This window comes from Rhinoderma darwinii, chromosome 3 (genome assembly GCF_050947455.1).
Source record: "Rhinoderma darwinii isolate aRhiDar2 chromosome 3, aRhiDar2.hap1, whole genome shotgun sequence".
NCBI classification, from domain to species: domain Eukaryota; kingdom Metazoa; phylum Chordata; class Amphibia; order Anura; family Rhinodermatidae; genus Rhinoderma; species Rhinoderma darwinii.
In genome coordinates this window covers 300155649-300181774 of record NC_134689.1, presented here as the reverse complement: position 1 = coordinate 300181774, position 26126 = coordinate 300155649, and the positions used below count along the sequence as shown (strand labels likewise).

Genomic DNA, 26126 nt, shown 5'->3' with positions numbered 1-26126 from the left:
CAGGATCTGATAATCTGCAGAATGCTCTGATTTGCATCCGGAAAGTGTTCCGCAGCATGTGGATGAGATTTGTTAAAATCTCATTCACATGGCTGGGACTGTAACCCGATGTGGATTTCACATGGAAATTTCGCATGGAAAATCTGAAGCAATTTTGTCCTGTGTGAATCCAGCCTTAGGCCTCATGCACACGACCGTATCCATGTGCACGGCCGACCCGGGAGTCACCCGCAAAACACGGGCCGTGCACATGGCCACCTCCATTATTTTCTATGAGCCTGGACCGCAGAACACGGCCGTAATAAGACATGTCCGTTCTTTCTGCGGTCAAGGCTCCTGGACCATACACGGACCGTGGAAACCCCGGTCATGTGCATGGGCCCATGGAAATGAATGGGGCTGCAATTCTCCCGTGAATTTTCGGGGGAATTGCGGCCGCAAAAGCACGTTCGTGTGCATGGGGCCTTAGGTCTCAGCCACACCACAGTGCAGTGCAGTATTTACGGTCAGCAAATACTGCACGAACGGGCCGCAGACTGTCCCCCGCATTTGCGGGCCGTGCTCACGTTAAAAAATATAGGAGCACATGTCTTATTTTTTGCGGGTCATTTCTACGGCCCGGACACACACCCGTAAATATACGGGAAGTGTCAGTGGCCGATAAAAATGAATGGGTCAGTATTTTATCCGGAATTACGGATCCATGTGCATGAGGCCTTACCGTTAGGGCTTATTCACATGAACGTGGGGAAACTCGGACGTGAAAAACTGCAGTTTTTCACGTCCGCGTTTCACCCGTATGGGACCCATTTTCAAGGATCCCCATAGGCTTGAGTCTATGGAGGGATCCGTGAAAACGGTAGAAAATAGGACATGTTCTATTTTTCAACGGACCATTCACACGGTCAGTTGAAACAGCGGCCGTGTGAACGGCCACATTGAAATACATGCGTCTTTGTGACGGCCGTTGTTTTAACGGCCGTCACACGGACGTATTTAACAGTCGTGTGAATAAGCCCTTTGTCTGCCACAGATTCATCTACTAGGCCTCATGCACACATCCGTGGAGTATTTACGGTCAGTAAATACTCCATGGACGGGCCGCGTACTGTCACCCGCATTTGCGGGCCGTGCTTACATAGTAGTATAGGAAGACGGTAGGTAAATGAAAAAAATAGGACGTCCTTTTTTTTGCGGGTCATTTCTATGGCCCGGACTCTCCTGTAAATATACGGGAAGGTGTCCGTGGCGCCTTGGAATTAATGGATCAGTATTTTTATCCGCAATTACGGATCAATAATGGATAAAAATTACATTCGAGTGCATGAGGCCCTAAAGAGTTGATATAAAATATAGATTTTATTTTGCTAGGTATTATTATTCTTTTGAGATATAGCTGCATTAGGCGGGATTCACACGACCGGGTCGTTCCCGAGCCCGAGTGTCGGCCGGTAAAATCGGCCATTTTGCCCGGCCGGTTTGCATAAAGTTATGCATCCGTGCCGGGCCGGGCAGATCCGGACAGTGACATCAGAGGCAACTCCTGAAGGGGAATCCCCATGTGTTCGGGGATTCCGCTTCAGGAGTTTCCCCTGATGTCACTGCCCAGATATGGACAGAGACATCAAGCGCTCTGTCCAGGAGCGGAATCCCCGAAAACACGGGGATTCCGCTCCTTCAAGGAGCTAAAGTGCGGCTAGCACATAGCAGAGTGGGGAGATACCTCCCCGCTCTGTTATAGTGGCGTCGCTACAGTAGTAGCAGCAGCAGCTGCTGCTACTACTACTAGCGGCGCCATCGAAGGTGTCGCCGGGCCAGGGTGCTTTTAACAAGCAGGGGAAGGGAGCCAGCGCAGCGCTCCCTTCCACCTGCTGTACACCCCGGCCCTGCAACACAGTGTACAGCGATGCCATTCGTCAGAATGGCATCAACTCCTCCTCCTCACATGCACTCTGCGCTGTGAGGAGGAGGAGATAGAGCGCAAGCGCCGGGAAACCCGGCCATCACTCGGAACACATTCCGGTGATGGGCGTGTAATACCCGGCCCCATAGACTTCTATGGGAGCCGGGCGGCCGGGTGCCCGGGCAAAGATAGAGCATGTCCTATTTTTTGACGGCCGGATTTTCCGGCCGTCAAAAAATCGGTCGTGTGAATAGCCCCATTAGGGGTCTATCATTCCTAATGCAGCCGGGTGCCGGCCGATTTATGAACGGCCGGCACCCGGCCGGGAAACCCTGCCGTGTGAATGAGGCCTTATACTTGAATTGGATGGGTCTACATCTGTTGTGGGTTTAAAAATGTATACAAGGGTCTATTCACACTATGCAGTCAAATTGCAGTTAATTACCACAATCACAGCAAAATCGGGGCAAAACGCAGCATTTTTTTGTGAAATTGTAATAAAACTTTTGCCATGATTTCACCGTAATTAAGGCAATAATAACTGTGATTTGACCGCACCGTGTGAACAGTCCCAGTTAGTACTTTAAAGTAAGGGTATATTCACACTTTAAGAAATCACAGCTAAACGTGGTTTTGCCGAGATTTTCGCAAAATTGTGGCAAAAAATATTAAATTGTCTGCACAAAGTGAATATTTAAACAGCTTCATGTGCAGCCAAGATTCAGTCAAAAAACGTTTGCAGTTTCACTGCCAAACGAAACGATTTACCGTTTTTTGCTGCTTTTTTCTTCTTACATGTTTTTAATGTTTAACCCCTTTAGGACGCAGCCTGTTTTGGCCTTGTGGACACAGATGATTTTTTCAAATCTGACATGTGTCGCTTTATGTGGTAATAACTTTGGAATGCTTTAACCTATCCAAGCAATTCTGAGATTGTTTTTGTGTGACATATTGTACTTTATGTTAGTAAAAAAATTTGGTCGATAAATTCAATATTTATTTGTGAAAAACGTAAAATTTTAGAGAAAATTTTCCAACATTTGCATTTTCAAAATTTAAATGCATCTACTTGTAAAACAGATAGTAATACCATACAAAATAGTTAGGGTATGTTCACATGCACTATTTTCAGACGTAATTCGGGCATTTTACGCCTCGAATTATGCCTGAAAAAACGGCTCCATTACGCCTACAAACATCTGCCCATTGCTTTCAATGGGTTTTACGATGTTCTGTTCCCACGATGTGTAATTTTACGCGTCATTGTCAAAAGACGGTGCGTACAAAGACGCCTGCGTCAAAGAAGTGCATGTCACTTCTTGGGACGTTTTTGGAGCCGTTTTTCATTGACTCCATTGAAAAACAGCTCCAATAACGTCTGTAAAATACGCTGCGAAAAGCGCGAGTTGTTAAAAAGTGTCTGAAAATCAGGAGCTGTTTTCAGGCAAAAACAGCTCCGTAATTTCAGACGTATTTTCCAACTGCGTGTGAACATACCCTTACTGGTTAACATTTCCCATATGTCTACTTTATGTTTGCATCGGTTTTTTTTCACGTACTTTTATTTCTCTAGGACGTTACGAGGCTTAGAACTTTAGCAACAATTTCTTATATTTTCAAGAAAATTTCAAAAGTCTGTTTTTCAGGGACCATTTCAGTTCTGAAGTGGCTTTGAGGGCCTTATATATTAGAAAGTCCCCATAAATCACCCCATTTTGAAAACTGCACCCCTCAAAGTATTCAGCACAGCATTCAGAAAGTATTTTAACCCTTTAGGCGTTTCACAAAAATGAAAGCAAATTAGGTGACATTTTTTTTGCTAAAATTCATTTGTAATAAAAAAAATTCTGGAACACAGAAGGTTTTACCAGAGCAACACAACTCAATATTTATTGCCCAGAATCTGCAGTTTTTAGAAATATCCAACATGTGACACTAGTGTCCCAATGGACTGAAGCAAAGGCCTTAAGGTATGTGCACACAAACTCAAAAACGTCTGAAAATACGGAGCTGTTTTCAAGCAAAAACAGCTCCTGATTTTCAGACGTTTTATAATCAAAGACCCATTTTGGAAACTACACCCCTCAAGGAATTTTTGCTAGGGGTATAGTTAGCATTTTGACCCCACAGAATTTAGTGGAATTAGGCTGTGAAAATTAATATCAACATTTTTGTCCACTAAAATGTTGAATTTTTTAATTTTCACAAGGGATAAAAGAGAAAAAGCACCCCATCATTTGAAAAGCAATTTCTCCCGAGTACGGCAATACCCCATATGTGGTCATAAATGCTTTTTTGTATTAGAAATGAATTAACCCTTTCAGAACTGATCCTTTTTTACTTTTTCATTTTAGTTTTTCACTACCCGCCTTCAAAAAGCCATAATGTTTTAATTTTTCCGTCAATAGAGCGGTGTGAGGGCTTATTTTTTGCAGGAGGAGATGTAGTTTCTATTGACAACATTTAAAGTACCATATAATGTACTGGGAAACTGAACAAGAATTATTTGTGGGCTGAAATTGGAAAAAAATGTGATTCCTCCATTGTTTTTGGGGTTTTGTTTTTAAGTCTTTCACCGTACGGTAAAACTGACAACTTAGTTTTATTCTGCGTCTCAATACAATTATCGTGATACCAAATTTATATAGGTTTTTTCTATTTTACTACTTTTACAAATAATAGACTATTTGTTAAAAAAAAAAAAAATTGTTTTGTATCATCACATTCTGAGAGGCATAACTTTTTTATTTTTTGTTCGATTGAGCGGTCTGGGGGCTTATTTTTAGCGGGACGAGCTGTAGCTTTTATTGGTACCATTTTATGGTACATACAAATTCTTGATCTCTTTTTATTACATTTGTTTTAGAGCTAAGGTGACCAAAAAACAGAGATTTTGGCGTTTTAAATTCTTTACTTCTTACGACGTTCACCGTGCGCAATAAATTAATTTTACTTTATTCTGCATGTCAATACGATCATGGCAATACCATATCGAAATAGTTTTTTTTATGTTTTGCAGCGTTTGAACAATAAAATTACTTTTCTATAAAATAATGTATTTTCTGTGTCACCATATTCTGAGAGCCATAACTTTTACTTTTTAGTCTAAAAAGCTGTGGGAGGTCTTGTTTTATGCGGGACGGGTGTTAGTTTTAATTGGTACTATTTTGGGGTACATGCGACTTTTTGATCAGTTTTTATTCTATATCTTGGGAGATAGCGATGCTGGCATAGTTTTTCATTTATTTTGTTTGCGGTGTTCACCGTGCGGGAAAAATAACATTATAGTTTGGGCTGTTACGAACGCGGTGATACTAATTATGTGTACTTTTTTTTTTAAAGTTTTCATTTTTTTCCTATAATAAAAGAATTCTTATAGGAAAAAAACAACTTGATTTGACACTTTTATAAAACATTTTTATTAACTTTTTTTTTTTACTTTTTACATTTTCTTTTTTTTACCTACAGCTCTGACCGCTGCTAGAATACATTACACTACCTAGTAGTGTAATGTATTCCAACTGTCAGTGTGACGTCACAGTCACTCTGACAGCAAGCCTCTGGCTGGTCCTCATAGGCTTCCATACATGGCAGACCCGGAGGCCGTTGTCTGGCCTCCGGTTGCCATTTCAACCCCAACGATTGCATGGCGGCTGCCGATGTGCTACAAACCCACTAAAAGCGGCGATCGCAATTGATCGCCACATTTAAGGGGTTAATTGGCAAAATCAGCGGCGATGAGCCGCTGACAGGCAAAACACTGGAGTGTCAGCTGTCGGGGACAGCTGACCTCCTGATTCCCGTTGCACACTGTCGCCGACAGTGTGCATCGGGAACGACACAGTGACTTCCTGTCAGGAAGCCTATCAGGATCAGCCAGAGGTTCGTCCTGATAGGCTTCCATCCATGGCAGACATGGAGGCCATTGTTTGGCCTCCGTTTGCCATGCTAACTTTCGGCAAACCCCGCGATATCAGTGCACTGGAAACGGCTCAGTAACTATACGACCTCATGCGGGAAGTAACCTCCCGCGACGACGTATAGTTACTGACTCGTGCGGGTAGGGGTTAACCTGTATAAAGTGCACAACAAAAACATGCATTGCATGACCACTACGCTTTGTGGTAAACCTGCATGATGTGGCGATTTTTTAATGCATTGCGGCCACACATAAACCGCTACATGTGGCTTCGGGTCCCTCCACTGCTATCTACTTTTCTCAATTTTGACGGCCTTTTATCTGTCCTTCCTTAGGGCTTGTTCACGCACCTTATTTTCCGGTGTATTTTGGAGTGTAAGGCCGTATCCGCCCTGTGCACCGCAGGGAATTTCGGGTGAAAAAGAGCACCAAACTGTGGTGCAGTTTTTCGCCCGGAATGTCCGCTGCAGAAAACTGCTGCATTAACTGGCCTGCTGGGATGACGTTTTTGGCTGCAGCAGTGGTCACATGGCATTGGCTGCAGCGGTGGTTACATGGCATGAAGGCCGACCTCCTGGGATGGCGTTTCATCCATGTGACCGCAGCTACAGCCTGTGATTGGCTGCAGCGGTGGTCATACGGGATGAAGCGTCATCCAAGGAGGCCGGCTTGGTAGACATAGTGGGTTTTTTTTATTCAGAATTGCATTTTTGTGGCGGATTTGATACGAACCCGCCGAAAATAACTCAACAACTGCTATTTGTTGCAGGATTTACCTCCCATTGAATTAAATGGGGAAAACCAGCAGCAAATATGCAGTGATTACGCAAATACAATTGACATGCTGCGATATAAAATTCTGCACCGCAGGTCCATTTCTGAGCGTTTTTTCCGCAGCATGTGGATGAGTTTTGTTCAATTTCATCCACCTTGCTGCTACTGTACTCTGCTGCGTTTCCGCTACGTGTGGACAAGCCCTAAAACCCTCTTATTGTGCGCCGAAATATACTTGAAATAAGCCTGCAAACAACTTCCCGTAGACTTCAATGGGAAATACACTGTGTAGTTCACACAAGGCATATTTTTACGCTGCTGACACAAAAAGAGCCTCGTAAGAATACGCTTCGTAAAAAAAAATTGACATGTCACCCTTTAATGACAAGCTAATTTTTACGTTTTTCCATCGTCGCATACCAAGAGCTATAACTTTTTTATTTTTGCGTCGACGTAACTTTTATTAACTTTTTGTGGGGGGTAGAAAAAAAACAGACATTTCGCCACTCTTTTTTGCGTCCTAAATCTACGCCGTTTACCGTGTGGTATAAATAACACAATAACTTTATTCAGCGGGTTGTTACGATTGCAAAGATACCAAATTTGTATAGATTTTGTATGTTTTACTTTTACACAGTAAAAACACTTTTTTTTCAAAATTATTTGTTCTTGTGTCTCCATATTTGAAGAGCCATAACTTTTTTATTGTTCCGCAAATGCAGCTGTATGAGGGCTTTTTTTGCGGGACCATTTTGGAGTAGATGCGACTTTTTTAATCCCTTTTTTTTAAGGCAGGATTCACAGAAAACAGCAATTTTCCATTGTTTTTTATTTCTTTTTTTACGGCGTTCACCATGCGAGTTAAATAATGTAATAGCTTTATAGTTGGGGTCGTTACGGACGCGGCGATACCAAATACTTTTTTTAACTTTATTTAGTTTTTTTTAATAATAAAGCATTTTGTAAGGGGAAAAAGTGGGTTTTTAATTTTTTTTTCACATTTTTTTATTAACGTTATTAAACTTTTTTTTTACTTTTTTACTAGTCCCACTAGGGGACTTTAATATGTGATCATCCAATCGCTTTTATAATACACTGCAATACTTTTGTATTGCAGTGTATTACTGCCTGCCTCTGGCATGACCTAGCAGGCATTCACTACAGGCAAACCTGGGGGCCTTTATTAGGCCCCCAGCTGCCATTGGAGACACAGACACTCGGCGATCCTATCGCCGGGTGCCAGTGGGATGAGAGGGAGATCTCTCCCTCTCTCCAAAACAACTCAGATGCGGCGCTCGCTATTGAGCGCCACATCTTAGGGATTAAACGGGTGAGATCGATACGGATATCGATCTCACCCATTTGAGCAGGGACGCCCCCAGCCCTCAGCTACCTCTGGCAGCTGAGAGCAGAGAGATTTAACAGCTCCCTGCTGTTTATTTATTCTGATGCAGCCCATTAGTGGCCGCCATGAAAAGGCTTATTGGCAGTCACTCTCGGGTTAAAAAAACACTTGTAAAATTCCAAAATGCTCTTGGTTGCCCAGTTTGATGCCCATTTTTGTGCCAATTGTTCCAGTTTTCTGTCTGCTTTCAACATTATTCTCCTCAGGGCACATGGGCACACATTCTCCATAGTTACTGAACCAGTAAAAAATACTTTCCCCTTGAATAAAAAATTGACAAAAAAGAAATCAACTTCAGCCCTGAATAAGAAACTGCACGAAAAAGAAAACAACTTCAGCATTGGATGGATGGATGGATAGATATGAGACAGACAGACAGATAGATAAATAGATAGATAGATATCCTATGATTTATGTACCCAGTTTCGGATTACATATGGAAAGTGAAGGAATGCTGGGTGATTTTTTTGCTATGCTCTTACATAAGAGTTCACTGCTACTTATACATAAAAGACACGACTGCAGTAACTGATGGAAACATTGATCATGAAACCCTTTACTGCCGTTCTGACAATCTGCAGATGTATAATAAAGACGTGACACCGGATCTTCCCCTACACGCAATGTACATTGCACATAATCACAAGGTTTCTGTGAATAGATCTGTTACATCACGTTTCTGTTCCTCACAGACAGTTACACACATTTAGATGTTTTATAACACATAGGCACAAAGTGCAGCCCTGGGGGGGGGGAATACCTATGTTTAGGGAGGATTCACACGAACGTGTATTGGGTCCGTGCGGGCCGCGTGGTTTTCATGCGCCACGCACAGACCAATACAAGTCTATGGGGCAGTACAGACAGTCCGTGCTTTTTGCGCAGCGCTTGTCCGCTGCGCAAAAAGCGCGACATGCTCAATATCTCCGCGTATTTCGCGCATCACGCACCCATTGAAGTCAATGGGTGCGTGAAAACCACGCAGGTCGCACGGAAGCACTTCCGTGCGAACCGACTGAAACAGCGCACCAGCTGTCAAAAGGATGAATGTAAACAGAAAAGCACCACGTGCTTTTCTGTTTCCAAACATCCAAACGGAGTGTCTTTGAGATGAGCGAACCCGGACAACCGAACCGAACTTCACCGGGTTCGGCCGAACTCGTTTTGGCCGAACCCGGCAAAAAAAATTCCGGTACGCGACGTCAGGAGATAGTCACTGTCCAGGGTGCTGAAAGAGTTAAACTGTTTCAACACCCTGGACAGTGACTTCCGATCCCAATATACATGAACGTGTAAAAAAAAAAAGAAATTCTGACTTACCGATAACTCCCGGCTTCTTCCTCCAGTCTGACCTCCCGGGATGACAATTCAGTCCAAGTGACAGCTGCAGCCAATCACAGGCCAAGCACAGGCTGCAGCGGTCACATGGACTGCCGCGTCATCCAGGGAGGTGGGGCCAGATTTCAAGAGAGGCGCATCACGAAGGACGCGTCACCAAGGCAACGGCCGGGAAGTTCTCAGTAAGTACGAACTTTTTCTTTTTTTTTTAACAGGTTTCTCGATATTGTGATCGGCATTCACTGTCGAGGGTGCTGAAAGAGTTACTGCCGATCAGTTAACTCTTTCAGCACCCTGGACAGTGACTGACGTCGACTAGACTCATCTCTATGATGGCGGCTGCGCGAAAATCACGCAGCCGCGCATCATACACGGATGACACACGCAGCTGTCTAGTGGTTTTTGCGCGCGCAAAACGCCGTGTTTTTTGCGCACGCAAAAACGCAACGTTCGTCTGAATCAGCCCTTAGTGAAATGCTGCCAGTCACATTGAATATATTTGCTATGATTTAGGCTTTTGTCAAAGCCACTCTGGCTATATAGGCAGTATACAATGGTGCCACAATGGAGGCCCAATCTGCTGGTTGATTCCTCTTGAAACCATGAAAGGGGCCAGGGCCGCCATCAGGATTTTGCGGGCCCCATACAGCCAAGGAGTCTGGGTTCCCCTCCAAGTGGTGCGCTCACGTTTGTATGTTATGCTCAACTGATTTTGGTACTGATGTCAATTACAGTGAATGAAACAATGGGTCAGGCACATGACCAGTTAATGCCCTGGATTTTGTTCAATTCAGCCAAAACGTATCCCACTGTATGGCATACAGTGGGATACGTTGCCCGGGGAATGGCGCTGGGGCAACTCCTGAAGTCGCTGTCCATAAATGTCTTTCCCAGGACTGGAGTCCCCGGGCAGAGCTTCTAATAGTCCTCCGCCCAGGGACTCTGGTGCTGTTCCTGATGTCCATATTTGGACAGTAATGTCAGGAGCTTTCCCAGGGTCAAAGTCCAACGGCAGAACGATTGCGATGCTCTGTCTGGGGACTCCAGCATTGGGAAGCTCCTGACATTACTGTCCATATAGTGTTGTCAGGAGCGGTATACGTTTTTATTGCCGGATTTCTCTGGATGGAATAGCATAGTCTACTATGCTATTCCATCCTTCAAAAAAAGTAAACCCCATTCACATGAGTTATATTGTACTTTGTAGTAGGGATGCACAATGCATCGAAACTTCGATACGGTTTCGATACTGTGCATCCCCAAACGGTTCAATACCGTTATTTCATGTATTTCGATACTTAGATGTGCAGCCGCAAAGCTCAGTATTGTAACACATGAATGTATGAGAGCGGGGCTGAGGCTGTGTAATACAGTCATTGCCGCGCTCCTGAGTCCTGTTAACAAGTGCGCGGGGTCAGGATGATGTGATGCGGCCAGCGCTGCACTAATGAGCGGCGGCGGCAATGAAGACAGAACATGGCGGGCGCTCTGCAAAACTTACCCATGTTCTGTCTTCAGTGCCTGAACCGCCGCTCATTAGTGCAGTGCCGGCCGCATCACCTCATGCTGACCGCGCGCGCACTTCCTGTCAGGAGCGTGGCAACGGCTGTATTACACAGCCGCAGCCCCGCAGGCGGAGATGAGAGAAACCTCTCATCTCCGCCATTATTCCCATTAAAGCTGCGATCACAGCGGACTGCAGCATTCAGTGGAAAATGAGAAGGGGGGATGCCCCTTGGATCGCGTCACAGGGAATTCCTGTGACGTGATTGTGGGACATACCATATATGGGCAGACAGCCGATGGTCCATTGAAGGACCCCAGGGCTGTCCTACCATATTTCCTGTTGTTAGGGCATACTGAGGTATGTCCTAACAACTGCCTGTGTACTATCAGTACACAGGCTAATGTACTGTAATATAGATATATGCCAGTACATTAAAGTTTAAAAAATAAAGTAAAAACAAAGTAATGTTACAAAAAAAAAAAAATACACATACATCTTTTTTACAATAAACATTAAAAGAAGTCTCAATACATAAAATATACACATTCAGTATTGGCGCGGCCGTAATAACATGCACAACAATTTTTTTGCATCATTTATGATGTGTACGCTGTAAAAAAATAAAATAACAACTGCTTTCTATCACTTATTGTGGGGCACGAGGTGTGATGAATTTAACCTCCATGTGCCTCACATTAATAGTAATTAACCCCATCATGTACCCTACAAATTAACCCATTATGGACTGAGAAACGTGATGGGGTTAATTACTATTAATGTGAGGCACGTGGAAATGGAAGGACTTTTTTTCTTTTTATTACTGTTGGCAAAGTATCGAATTGGTATCGAAATCGCAATACTAAACGAAGTATCAGTATCGAAGTCCAAATTCTGGTATCGTGACATCCCTACTATGTAGTGAATTTTCAGTGCGCAATCCGCACCGAAAATAGGACAGTTTTAGCCATGTGCCAATTTAAAAGCAAATTGTTCTTCTATTACTCTTCCAACCTACATGTATTTGGTCTTGTTTTTCTCAGAACATGTTTGGCTTCCCTACTGTGTAAAAAAATAAGTGATGTAGTCTACTTTTTAAAAAATTTAAAAGAAAAAAGGAAAATATTTTTTTTTTTAAATGTGAATATGTCATTTTAGGTGATGTTTTTTTTTACATCTGGTGCATGCCACTGGGTAAACACACCTGAACACTTATTTGGCAACTTCTAACATTACGTTGTGTTTACGGTGCAGGCTCAGAAGCTGAGCCCGCACCATCGCCAGTGGATGTCAGCTGTATATTACAGCTGACAACCTGCTGCATGGCCAGGACCGGAACTAGCCTCTAAAGCTAACGCTGCATCTATGAGGTTTACTAGCAGATCGGTACCCCGCAATGCAATTGCAGGGTTTCGATGGCTGCTTTGGTAGACCGGAGGCCTAACAATGGCCTCCTATCTGCCAAGTACGGATGCCTGTACGGAAGCCTAAAAGGCTTCCGGCTGCAGAAAGAAAATGGCGCAGGCTCAGAAGCTGAGCCTGAGTCATCAGCCGCTGGTGCCAGCTATATGTTACAGCTGACACCCTGCTGTAGCAGCAGGGAACAGAGCTAGCTCCGATCTCTGCCATTAACCCCTTAGATGCCACGATCAAAAGCGATTGCGGTGTCTTAGTGATTTGTAGCTGATCAGCATCGCCGCGATGTGATCGTAGGGGTGCCAATCATTGCTATGGCAACTGGATGCCTAACAATGGCCTCCTGGGTTGTTACGTATGGAAGCCATTTAAGGCTTGCTGTCAGTGAATAACTGACATCTGTAATGCATTGCACTACGTGGGTAGTGCAATGTATTAGAGTAAAGATCAGAGGCGCAGGCCTTCAAGTTCCCTAGTGGGACAAAAAAAATAAAAAATAGAAAAAATATTAATAAAAATGTTGTATAAAAGTGTAAAAATAAAAGTTTCAAGTTAAAAAACAAAGAAACTGCCTTTTTTCCTATAATAAGTCCTTTAATATAGGAAAAACAGTACAACGATAAAAAAAAGTACACATATTTGGTATCACCGCATCCATAACGACACAAACTATAAAACTATGCTATTTTTCCCGCACGGTGAACACCTCATAAAATAAAAATAAAAAACATGACAGAATCGCTATGTTTTGGTCACCACCCCTCCCAAGACAGAATAAAAAGTGATCAAAATGTCGCATCTACCCCAAAATAGTATCAATAAATACTACAAGTCCCACAAAAAACAAACCCTTACACAGCTTTTTGGACTGAAAAATAAAAAAAAGTTATGGCTCTTGGAATATGAGGACAAAGAAATGTCATTAATTTTTTTTTAAAAAGTGATTTTATTGTACAAACGCTGCAAAACATAAAAAAAACGATATACATATTGTATCGCAGTAATCGTATCAACCCGCAGAATAAAGTAAAAATTTATTTTATAGCCCACGGTGAACACTGTAAAAAAACAAAAAAAAAAATGTTGTCAAAAAGTGATAAGAAACAAACAAAAAACACATGTACCCCAGAATTGAACCAATGAAAACTACAGATTGTCCAGCAACAAATAAGCCCTCACATGGCTACGGTGGAGAAAAAATAAAAAAAGTTCTGGCTCTCAGAATATGGTGACACAAAATGTGCAGAGTGTCCAAAAGTGGATAAGATTGGGCACTATTTATCAGTGCGACACTGGCCACACATCTGCCGATTATTATTTATTTATCGCATTATTACACCCCCTTATTATTCCCTGATGTACCCCGCACAGATTACATATGCCCCCACATTATAAACTGAAATACCAGTAAAACTCCAAACAGAACATCTACCAAACTAAATCTGCGCTCCAAAAGCCAAATGGCGCTCCATCCGTCCTGAACCCTACAGCGTGCCCAATCAGCAGTTTATGCCCACATATATGGCATCGCCATAACCGGGAGAAACCGCTTAACCGTTTATGCGATATTTGTTTCAGTGGCACAAGCTGCGCACAACATATTGTGCACCAAAATGGCATATCGGTGGAAAATTGCAATTATCACTTTGCACCATCAACTGCGCAGTAATTTCTAATGAGAAAAAACACCTGTGGGGTCAGAATGTTCACTACATCCATTAAAATACCCTAAGGATTATTGTTTACAAAATAGGGGTCACTTTTGGGGGGTTTGTTTTACCTCAGAGCCCTGCAATTTTGGGTCAATGCTGTGAAAATAACCAAAATAGGCCTCAAATGTTCATGTTGCTCTTCAGGCTGGGTTCACACGACCTATTTTCAGACGTAAACGAGGCGTATTATGCCTCGTTTTACGTCTGAAAATAGGGCTATAATACGTCGGCAAACATCTGCCCATTCATCTGAATGGGTTTGCCGACGTACTGTGCAGACAACCTGTCATTTACGCGTCGTCGTTTGACAGCTGTCAAACGACGACGCGTAAAAATACAGCCTCGTCAAAAGAAGTGCAGGACACTTATATACATTATATGCAGGACACTTCTTTCAGACGTAATTTGAGCCGTTCTTCATTGAACTCAATGAAGCACAGCTCAAAATTTACGGCTATCAGAGAAGCCTCGCAAAATGCGAGGAGGAGCATTTACGTCTGAAACGAGGCAGCTGTTTTCTACTGAAAACAGTCTGTCATTTCAGACGTAAATGCCTGCTACCGTGTGCACATACCCTCACTGTCATATGTCCAGGCAAATGCTAAATGCCTTAAGGGGTGTTGTTTCTAAAATGGGGTCACTTCTTGGGGCTTCCACTGTACTCTGGTACTTCAGGGTTTTTCAAATGCGACATGGTGCCCAAAATCTGCATGCCAAATAGCGCTCCAGCCTTTCTAAGCCCAGCCGAGTGTCCAAACAGCAGCTTATTACCACATATGTGGTATTGAGGTAATCGGGAGAAATTGCTTTTAAAATGTTGGGGTGCTTTTTCTCCTTTATTCCTTGTAAAAATTTAAGTTTACACATTTTATCAGAAAAAAATTAATTTTAAATTTCACGTCATAATTCCAGTAAATTCAGCAAAAAACCTGTGGGGTCAAAATGCTCACTATACCCCTCAATAAATTCCTTCAGGGGTGTAATTTCCGTAATGGAGTCGCGTTTGAGGGTTTCAAGTGATTTGGTCCTGCAGGGGCTTTGCAAATGTGACATGGCGCCGCAAACCATTCCAGCAAAATTTGAGCTCCAAAAGTCAAATAGCGCTCCTTTCATTTTAAGCTCAAAAGAGTTTGCTTTACAAATGTTGGGGTGCTTTTTCTCCTTTATCTATTCTGAAAGTATAAATATCCAATCTAAAACTACATTGTATTACAAAAAACATACATTTACATTTTCACGGCCCAATTCCACTAAATTCAGCAAAAAACCTGTGGCGTTGCTTGGGAGGTTGACTTACGGTATAGATAGAGTAAAAGCTCACTATTTAAATACCTAATTATGTGTTGTAAGGCCCTATGCAAACGACCGTAGAATTCGTCCGTAATTACGGACCCATTCACTTCTATTGCCCATGGACACCTTCCTGTATTTACAGGAAGGTGTCCGTGCCGTAGAAAGGCTCCGCAAAAGATAGGACATGTTTTTGCTTTTTACGGACCGTGCTCCCATACTTTATATGGGAGCACGACCCGCATAATAATAATTAGAGAGTATTAAAAGTTAACTTACCTGCTTCTTCCTCAAGTCCGGCCTCCCGGGATGACGTTTCATCCCATGTGACGGCTGCAGTCAATCACAGGCCAATCACAGGCTGCAGGGAGGTCGGACTGGATGTCAAGAGGGACGCGTCACCAAGACAACGGTACGTATGAACTTCTTTTACTTTCAATCACTGCAGAAACGCTGCCCGAAAGGGCTGCCCCTTCTCTCTCTCCAGCACTGATAGCGCGAAGGGGCTGCCGATTAGTGCAGAGAAAACGGGTCCGTAACTGCGGGTGGAATACGGGTGACACCGGACCCAATGTTATTGGAAGCACCATTAAATATCCTTAACACTATGATCACATGATCAAAATTTTTTTTATTCCCTTTAGGAAATAAAAGTCCTAAGCTAGTGCTCCTAGACTAAACTACGAAGTGGTGGATGAGGGGACTTCTGATTCATGCCCATTTGACACCATTTTTCCTCGCTCCTCATTTTTACCATTAGTCCCTCCATCGCTCACTGCTTCTCCATGCATTTTAGTCCCTCAATCTCTCATTGCTTCTCCATGCATTTTAGTCCCTCAATTATACGAGACAGGACAACTGTCCTGCCTCTGTGTAAACCCGCTGTGGCCAACATCGCAGTGCTGCTGTGTTAGGCAATTCAGCGAGGAATGATGTACGTTGCAGCCAATTATGGGTTGCCACGTCATCAATAGGAGGCGGAGCCTGTCAGTGCAATCCGTTACCTTGGGAACGAGTGTCCAATCCAAAATAGCTATTCCCTGATTTTAAACCACTGAAAAATCGGGCTTCAAACAAACAAACTTTCGAAAATATATATAAGATAAAAAGGAGGCCCCAAAATCCACTGGGTGCTCCTTTGCTTCTGAGGCCGGTGTTTCAGACCATTAGGACACTAGGGCCACATGTGGGATATTTCTAAAAACTGCAGAATCTGGGCACTAAATATTGAGTTGCGTTTCTCTGGTAAAACCTTCTGTGTTACAGAAAAAAATGGATTAATACAGATTTTGTGCAAAAAAAATTTAATTTGTAAATTTCACCTCCACTTTGATTTAATTCCTAAATGCCTAAAGGGTTAAGAAATTTTCGAAATGCTGTTTTGAATACTTTGAGGGTGCCGTTTTTATAATGGGGTAATTTATAGGAGGTTTCTAATATATAGGGTCCTCAAAGCCACTTCAACACTGAACTGGTCCTTTTGAAATTTTCTTGAAAATGTGAGAAATTGCTGCTAAAGTTCTAAGCCTTGTGATGTCATAAAAAAATAAAAGGACGTTCAAAAAAGGTGCAAACATAAAATAGACATATGGGAAATATAAACTAGTAAGTATCTTGTGTGGTATTACTATCTGTCTTACAAATAGATACATTTAAATTTATAAAAATGCTAATTTTTGCAAATCTCAAAATTTTGGTGTATTTTACAAGTAAACACTAAATGTATGGACCAAATTTTACACCTACCGTAACCCCTTCCCGACATTTGACGAATCCATACGCAAAAGTCAGGTAGGAGAAGTATGGAAAGGGCTCACCGAGTGAACCCGCTCCATACGATGCCGGTGCCGGCTGTTTGTTACAGCCGACACTTCAGAGTAACGAGAAGTATTGCGCGATCCCGCTCGTTTAACTCGTTAAATTCTGCGGTCAATAGCGACCGCAGCATTTAAATCGTTAGAAAGAGGGGGCAACCCCCTCTAACAGCTCATCGCGCCCCCCGCAACGCAATCGTGGGGGGGGGGCGATAGTAGCTATGGCTGCCTGGGGGCCTAATGAAGGCCCCCAGGTCCGCCATCTTTGATAGTTGCCTGTCAGAATCACGTTATACTGCAATACATTAGTATTGCAGTGTATCGTGCAGCGATCTAACGATCGCTGGTTGAAGTCCCCTAGGGGGACTAACAAAAAAAGTAAAAATGAGTTAAATAAAGTTGTTCTTTTACGTTAAAAAAAAATGTAAAAATTAAAAGTTCAAAAAACCCCCCTTTTCCCATTTTCCTCCTAGAGCATAGTAAAAAAATTAATAAATAAACATAATTGGTATCGCCGCGTCCATCAAAGTCTGAACTATTACAATATATCATTATTTAACCCGCACGGTGAACGCCGTAAAAAATTTTTAATTGTAAACACCAGAATCTCTATTTTTTGGTCACCTCATCTCCCACATAAAATGAAATAAAAAGTGATCAGACCGTCGCATGTACACCAAAATGGTATTATTAAAAACGACAGCTTATCCCGCAAAAAATAAGCCCTCATACCACTTAATCGGCAGAAAAATAAAAAAGTTGTGGCTCTCAGAATTTGGCAACACAAAATACATTTTCTTTTTTACACTTAGGCCTTATTCACACGACAGTGAAAAACGGCCATGTGATGGCCGTCCTTTTAACGGCTTTCACATGGCCGTTTTCAGAACAATGATATTCTATGGGTGCATTCACACGGCCGTTTTTTTAACGGCCCGTGAATAATGGCCGTCAAAAAATAGGACATGTCCTATTTTTGGCCGTTTTAACGGCCTGACGGCCCCCATAGAAGTCAATGGATCCGTTTTTAACGGCTGTCAATACATGTAACAACCGTTAAAAACGGATCTGTTACATGGGGACTGGCAAGGGAACTACTAGTTCCCTTGCTGGCTATCGTTGGCATACTCACGTTTGCGGCGCTTCTTCACGTGTGGTCACTCGTCTTCATGGGTTTGAAGGCGCCTCGATGACGTCATCGCCCCGTCGCGCTGCCTTGCCAGATCCCGTGCAGACGAGTGACCACAAGTGAAGAAGAGGAGAGACGGCGCTGCTCTCGTGAGTATGTGGCACAATCTACGGGGAGGCTGGTGTGGCATCTACAGGGAGGCTGGTGTGGCATCTACAGGCAGGCTGGTGTGGCATCTACAGGGAGGCTGGTGTGGCATCTACAGGGAGGCTGGTGTGGCATCTACAGGGAGGCAGGTGTGGCATCATATACAGGGAGGCGTGTGGCATATACAAGAAGGCTGTGTGGCATCATGTACAGGCAGGCTGGTGTGGCATCATGTACAGGGAGGCTGGTGTGGCATCATGTACAGGGAGGCTGGTGTGGCATCATGTACAGGGAGGCTGGTGTGGCATCATGTACAGGGAGGCTGGTGTGGCATCATCTACAGGGAGGCAGGTGTGGCATCATCTACAGGGAGGCAGGTGTGGCATCATATACAGGGAGGCGTGTGGCATCATCTACAGGGAGGCGTGTGGCATCATATACAGGGAGGCGTGTGGCATCATATACAGGGAGGTGTGTGGCATCATATACAGGGAGGTGTGTGGCATCATATACAGGGAGGTGTGTGGCATCATATACAGGAGGTGTGTGGCATCATCTACAGGGAGGCTGTAAATATTGTCTAGGTGAACATGTGACCTTCCTTTGGTTGTTTTCAGGGGGCTGGGACAAAAAAAGCCTGACCAATGAAATTCATCAGTTTTTTTAACGGCCATGAAAAACTGATGCAAAATGGATGTCAAACGGCCATTAAAAACGGACAGATGGACTTGAAACGGATGAAAATTTAGAGACACTGATGCAAAATGGCCATGAAAAACTGACAGTTGATCAGTTTTAAATGGACATTTTTTTTCACTGTCGTGTGAATAAGGCCTTAGGTTTTTACTTGTAAAAGTAGTAAAATATAGAAAAAACTATATATATTTGGTATCGCCGTAATCGTATTGACCTACAGAATAAAGTTAACATGTTGTTTTAATTGCACAGTGAATTCCGTAAAACGCCGCACAAAAAACCATGGAGGAAGCTCTGTTTTTTTCATTTTCTACCCCACAAATATTTTTTCCCCCGTTTCCTAGTACATTATATGGCAAAATAAATGATGCTACGAAAAACTACAATTCGTCCCACAAAAATCAAGCCCTCATCGGACTATATCGACGGAAAAATAAAGAAGTTATGGCTTTTGGAAGGTGGGGAGGAAAAAACGAAAATTAAAGTCTGAAAAAGGGCTGCGGCGGGAAGGGGTTAAAGTACTATCTGTCACGAGAAAACAATCTCAGAATCGCTTGGAAAAATAAAAGCATTCCAAAGTTATTACCACATAAAGTGACACGTCAGATTTGAAAAAAAAATGGCCTGGTCCATTAGGCTAAGGCCACACAGTGCATCGCTGACGCGGTTTTGTTGCAGTTATGATGCGTTTGAAAACCGCATTCGGTCTTTGCATGTATTTTTTGTCTCTGTAATGCTGCAGTTCTGTTGCGTTTTTTAAACTGAGAACGTTCAGCAACAACATTGGCAGTGAGGCCATTGACCGCATGCGGTCGGACATTATGAAGATGTAGTTAACTGCACGAAAAACACATGCAGCAGTCTGTCCATAACAAAAATTTCACCATTGACTTCTACTGAAAAATGACTTGCTGAGGTTAAAAAAAGCAACATAAACGCAACGTGGCCGCACCCTTCGGTGAAAACAGGCTGTGTATTTAAGGGGCTAATGTGCTCCAAGTTTATAATATATACATTATGTCAACATTTTTTCATGTTATACAATCCGACAGACTTTGGACTTCATGTAGAAAACTAGTGTAAGTGGGGAAAAAGTAACTGTTGCCCATAGCAACCAATCATATCATAGGATTAATTTTTCCAGTGCAGATGAGAAAATGAAACAAGTGAACTGATTGGTTGTCATAGGCAATACTGGTACTTTATCTGTAGCAGGATTTCTACATCAACCCCTGTAAACAATGTCACATGCTGACTGGTTCCATATTATTTATGTTAGAAATCCGACATTTTAGGGTTTATTTTTCCTGATGTTAAGTGTCTGTTCACATTTCCGTTGGAGGCTCAGTTCGGTGCCTCCATCGCAGATTCCAGCAGATTTGATAGGAGGAATACTGCTGCATGATGGACGCCACAATGGAACCCTGAGGGAACCCAATGTAAATCAATGGGTTTATCGGTGGTATCAGTGCCATATAACGTTTATCAGGGTGTTTATCAGTGCTATATGACGCATCTGCCACTGCGTCACGGCTTCTTTTATAAACAGCAGCCACAACGCAAAGATGTATAGAGTGTAGCTGCAGTATATTCAAGTCCGACCTTTTTCACAACTGGCTATAAAATAATGGATGTGCGTGACAGAATTATTCTTCAATTTCTAGACTTTTCATCAACAAGTGTTCGCCATGTATAATATTATGTCCCTGGATGAGATATGGGAACGGGATCTATATTAGAAAGTTGAACCTCGCCCAACTCCAGTCTCAGTCTGGAGCATAATTTAGTAACCATATAAACAGTAAGGGTATGTTCACACGATCTATTTTCAGACGTAATTCAGGCGTTTTACGCCTCGAATTACGCCTGAAAAGATGGCTCCATTACGTCTGCAAACATCTGCCCATTGCTTGCAATGGGATTTACGACGTTCTGTTCAGACGAGTAATTTTGTAATTTTACACGTCGCTGTCAAAAGACGGCGCGTAAAAATATGCCCTCGTCAAAGAAGTGCAGGACACTTATTTGGATGTTTTTGGAGCCGTTTTTCATTGACTCCATTGAAAAACAGCTCCAATTACGTCCGTAATGGACGCTGCGAAAAACGCGAGTACTGAAAACAGCTCCATAATTTCGGACGTATTTTGCGTTTGCGTGTGAACATACCCTAACTGTCCCCTTTAAGAATGATGAGCAGATTCTCACAGCCCTGGTCTTTCCACGTTGGGTTTCCTCATATACATTCAAATAGATGAAAATCACTGCACTGTTCATATATTGTGGGTTCTTGGGAACATTCTAGATGTATATATCTTCTAATTTCCCACAAAACATCTATTGTCCTGTGCAAAAGTTGGACATTTGCAGTGAGACAGTATAGGCATGGAATATGGAATTTTGAGGCAGATTTTGCTCTGCTTGAACGCAGTTTTTCGCGCCGTTTTTCGCTTACGGCCATTGAACACCAACGGGCAGAAATGCTGTGAAATACGCTTTCTCTGCCTCCCAATGATGTCAATGGGAGGTCAGAGACGTAATCGCCCAAAGATAGGGCATGTCGCTTCTTTTTCAGACGAGACGGTTTTTCTGCTCGCGGGAATAAAAGTCCTCCGCCTCCCATTGAAATCAATGGGAGGCATTTTCGACAGTTTTTTGGCGTGTTTTCCGACGCGGTTTCCGCGTCAACAAACTCAGTGTGAACATACCCTAATAAATCAGTGGAGTCTATATGTACTGCACTGCTATAGCATTATGATATTAAAGAGATGCGGTGTCATCTATACACTTGAAGGCAGATGAAAGGAACAATCCCTTTAATAAATTTGACAGATTGAAGGGACTTTCAACCACCAATAATCGAATGTCTATGGGGACTGTCAAACACTGAACAATAAATCGTGCATAATGGAGTTTTCCTCTCCAATCCTATTGTTTCTGATGAGGATAGCAGCATCCAAGATCTCTGGTGGCCCCTCATCTCTCCCGCCTCCATGCGTTTTCGCTGAGGTGAACATCATGAAAAATTATAAATTGGGACATTTATCTGCAGGTTTCATTGTCAGCCAAAATATGTCTATGGGCAGCATATAGTACACAACAAGACCTGCAGCACTGCCAAAATACCATCATGGATCAGGCAAAGTAGTCCTAAGACCTGAGAAAGGCTGTTGCAAACTGAAACATTACTTTAAATAGTGGGCAAATAAAGGCTTTTTTTTCCTGTGATATACACATATAAGTTAAAAAATGAGCAGCAACTCCGCTTGAGAAAGGCTCTAGTGGACGGAGCAGAAACGTTGCAATAAAGTACCCACTTTTTTTCACCTATATCTTTGGAGTTGGTGCTCATTTTTTCATTTCTGTGTATCTGGGACTCTGGTCTGTCCCTCAGAGCTTGCACCCATACGCTGTGGGTGCTGCTGGATTTTGTGCATATCGAGATATATATATCTATATAGGTGCGTGTGTGTGTGTGTGTGTGTGTGTGTGTGTGTGTGTGTGCTTGCGTGCGTTGTGGTCCATTCAATAACTATAGGCAGCAATTGCGTCCCATACTTTTTGTCCAGGTCCCCTGAGATGGAGCTTTATTGCCCCTTTTTATCTGTCCTCCCAGAACAGGTCCCTACATGTGCCTTTCATCCTCCTGCCCCCAACACATGGTCATTCTGTGGAGCCTGGGAGACTGAATCAGGTCAACAATTCACTTATCCTACAAGGCTGTCATAGCCACTAAAGCCCATGAGAGAAAAGACAAATCCTGGCCTGCTGGTACCGAGTACCATCGGCCCTTCATAGATGGTATCCTTCTGTTTCTGATGTCTGATGGCACTGTGGCATGGCAGGGGGCACTATGTCACAAATTTGATAGAAATGCCATGCGCTATAAAAATTTTAATCTGAATTTTTCCAAATCATTCACAAAGTGATGAGCATTGTAATACCCGACACCCCTCGATTTTTTTTTAGCCTGTTTATCGCTGACCAAACCAAAGTTTATATATTTAAAATATAGCTTGTTACGCACATGGGGATCCCAAATACCAAATATGGTAGTTGTTTTATGATATTTGTTTCTTAATAAATAAAACTACTTTTTTTTTTTACATTTTTATTTGGGACTACATAGGGACTTTAACTTACATTTTATTTTAAATTATTATTAATAGCAATATGCTGGCATACTATACCGGCTTCAGCGATTTTTCCGTCCGGACCCATGAACGCCCGTTTCAAGGGGGCTCCCTTTTACAGTGCTGCCATCATGTTTGAACGCAGCACTGAAGGGGTTAACTGCAGGGATTGGGGTTTTTTATGATCCCAGCAGTTATGGCAGGAGCAGGGCTGTGTATTACAGCCCTGCTGCTGATATCACAGGTACACCGACAGTGCCCGCAAGATCATCATGATGAAAACGTACATCACGGTGCGGTAACCGAAAGTCGCCCCATACGTACATTTTCATCATAGTTCGGAAACCAGTGCATGTTGCTAAAATAATTGGTTCTGACCATTAGACGTTTGTTCCATTGCCCATATCTGATCGGGGACTTGCATGAAAAACTATTTTGGGTCCTCACAATGCAAATCAAATCAAATATTTTTGTTTTATTAAATTATTATAGTGTAAACATAAAAAGTGCCATTGAAACCCAGCTGATCATAGGACTGGCATGGTGGAGCAAAGTACTTTTGAACAAAATCAGAGATTTCCTTCACAATATCAGCGTCATGTCACAAATGACACGTTTAGCCTAATCTTCGGGAACCTCAACTGGATGAATGCACAGAGGGATTGTTACTCGCTTTAAATAAGGATTCTTCAAGCCCATCAACAACAAAAAGATGTAATGGTGTTCTAGAGAATCCGGCACAGATGTTAGTATTCCCAGCAACCCGCGTGGAGATTTACTGCAGTCCCATACCTCTGTTCAGCAAATCCTTAGGAGCCTACTAATCTAACAGCTGGCATTTCATCCATCTACAAGAGCCGCCTATGTATACAAAGCACACATCTACAACAACAGTCCTGCATGGCAAGAAACACAACGCTCATCGTCTTAAAGGAGCACGAAATGTCAGCTACCAAAGCCGATAGGAGTATAGAGCAAGTAATATCATTCACACATATGTAGGTAAATATTACTGGCGGCGCTCAGAACTAGACATATGGGAGAGAAAGTAATGGTCAGGAGGGCAGACATGTTTCCTGCCAGTAATCCCATTGAATAAGTATAGTCAGGCTCTCCCCAAGCCAATTGGCAGCTACCAGAGAACAATACATTACATTTAAGAACACAGAACATAGACGCTAACTACTCTCCAATAGAAAATACTTCATATTGATGCAAAAATAATTTCCTAGAATTTAACATTTTAAAACATGGTTGTATAAAAGCTACAATAACAGCATGAATGGCGTACAGTGGAGAAATACATTGAAGCATATGTGATAATAAACGTAGTGAATACCATGACAGAGGACTTCATGGGTCTGAGAACCCAGACAGCAGTAATAACCCGGCAATTTAGTGTAACAGCAGATAAATGTTCCCCAGCAGTTAAGGGGTTAAGCCCCGTGATTGGCACATGCCAGTCTGGGGATGGGTTACTTTACATGGAGCATATAATACACTGCACACTTCCTGGGTATTGCCATCCAGTATAAAGTAAATATCAGATTAGTTACCCCAGTAATGCCCCCTCCTGGTCCTGGAGTGGTTAGTTCTTCTGAGATTCTCCACTTTGTGTAATTACAGTCTATGCCAGGCCGTAGTCAAATAGGGCTCCTGTGCCAGTCAGTGCCCACATGCCCAGTGTTGTCCAGCAGAGCGGCAGCTCAGTGTTATTATGGAGACTTCACATGCAGGCACAGTACAAGGAGGAGTCCATTCCCTGCTGTGTCAATCCCTGGTCTGCCCTCAGCCTCCTATTACACCCACAGCTGAATTATTTCTGTCTCAGCCGGAACCTTGCCAATGATAATAGCACCCGGAAGAGGGCTGCTGCTGCCATCCACCGACTCACGGCTCGCCCGCTGCACAGGAGTCCGCGTCCTGCTATGCCAGGCTGCAAAACTTGCCCCTATAAAATATGTATGGTTGCTGACTGCCGGCTCCCTGGCATGTGTACATCCCGGGCACCGAGGAGGGAGGGTCACAGGCGGAGCGCTACCATCATTCGCCACAGCGCATCATCTGTGCCAGTGTTATGGCTGCAGGATGCCCGGTGCCCCCATACCAGCAGCTCCTCACCTCCCTGCCACCAGCTCGCTGGATTGCCACGGTCCTAATCCCTTTGTTTAAAGTGACAGTAACATAAGAGCAGCACCACAGCCTCCAGCGCCTGTGATAGGAGGAGCATCTAGTGGACAGGAGGAATGCTTGCATCTATCTAGTGCACTGTGCCTGCGAGGGCTTGTACTCTACAGGGCTGCGAGGCACAGGGACTAATAACACTGGGGTGAGCACATTCCTGCATATGTGTGCCAGGCTGAGCTAGGGCAAGGCTGACTCTGGGCTAGTATGGGTAACACAAATCCTATATACCAATATCCTGCCCTCTAAACTGATTCATTTATGGGCAATATGTATAAACCATGATTCATACAAAACATACAGAAAATGTTCATTTTCTGCCAAAGTTGATGAATAAGCGGTTTTTCCTTCTGGCTAACATAATCATATTTACATATTGTTACAAACAATATATTTCTGTTTATACAGTACACGACACCATAAGGGCACGTTCAGGGCATGTTCAGACGTGGCGTATTTCTGCAGACACTGTCCGCATCAATGCCGCACATAATCTGCGTTGCAGATTCCGTTGCGCCTTTGCCGAAAATGTGCAGTAAATTTCTGCAGATTAGTCGTTGCGGATTCAGGTGAAGAGTACATCCTGCTCTCTTTTAAAACATTCCATCTCAGTCTGGCTATAGACCTCGAAACACATAGGTCCAGCCAGAATGATGAAATATCCTGTTCGTGAAAGCAATCCGCAACGCAACACACATAATATCTGCGGATTTCATTGCGTAATTTTGCAACTCCATTGAAGTCAATGGAGAAATTACCCCACAA

At 43.1% G+C, this 26126-nt stretch overlaps 1 protein-coding gene across 1 annotated transcript in view; it reads right to left on the bottom strand.

Moving 5' to 3' along the window:
- The window catches only part of MAN2A2 (mannosidase alpha class 2A member 2), a 135410-nt gene extending 110053 nt beyond the window's left edge, over positions 1-25357 (bottom strand). The window contains exon 1 of the mRNA XM_075858122.1: positions 24734-25357. The gene's annotated coding sequence lies outside the window, so the exon portion shown is untranslated. The remainder of the gene's footprint in view (positions 1-24733) is intronic.
- Between the last annotated feature and the right edge of the window lie 769 nt (positions 25358-26126).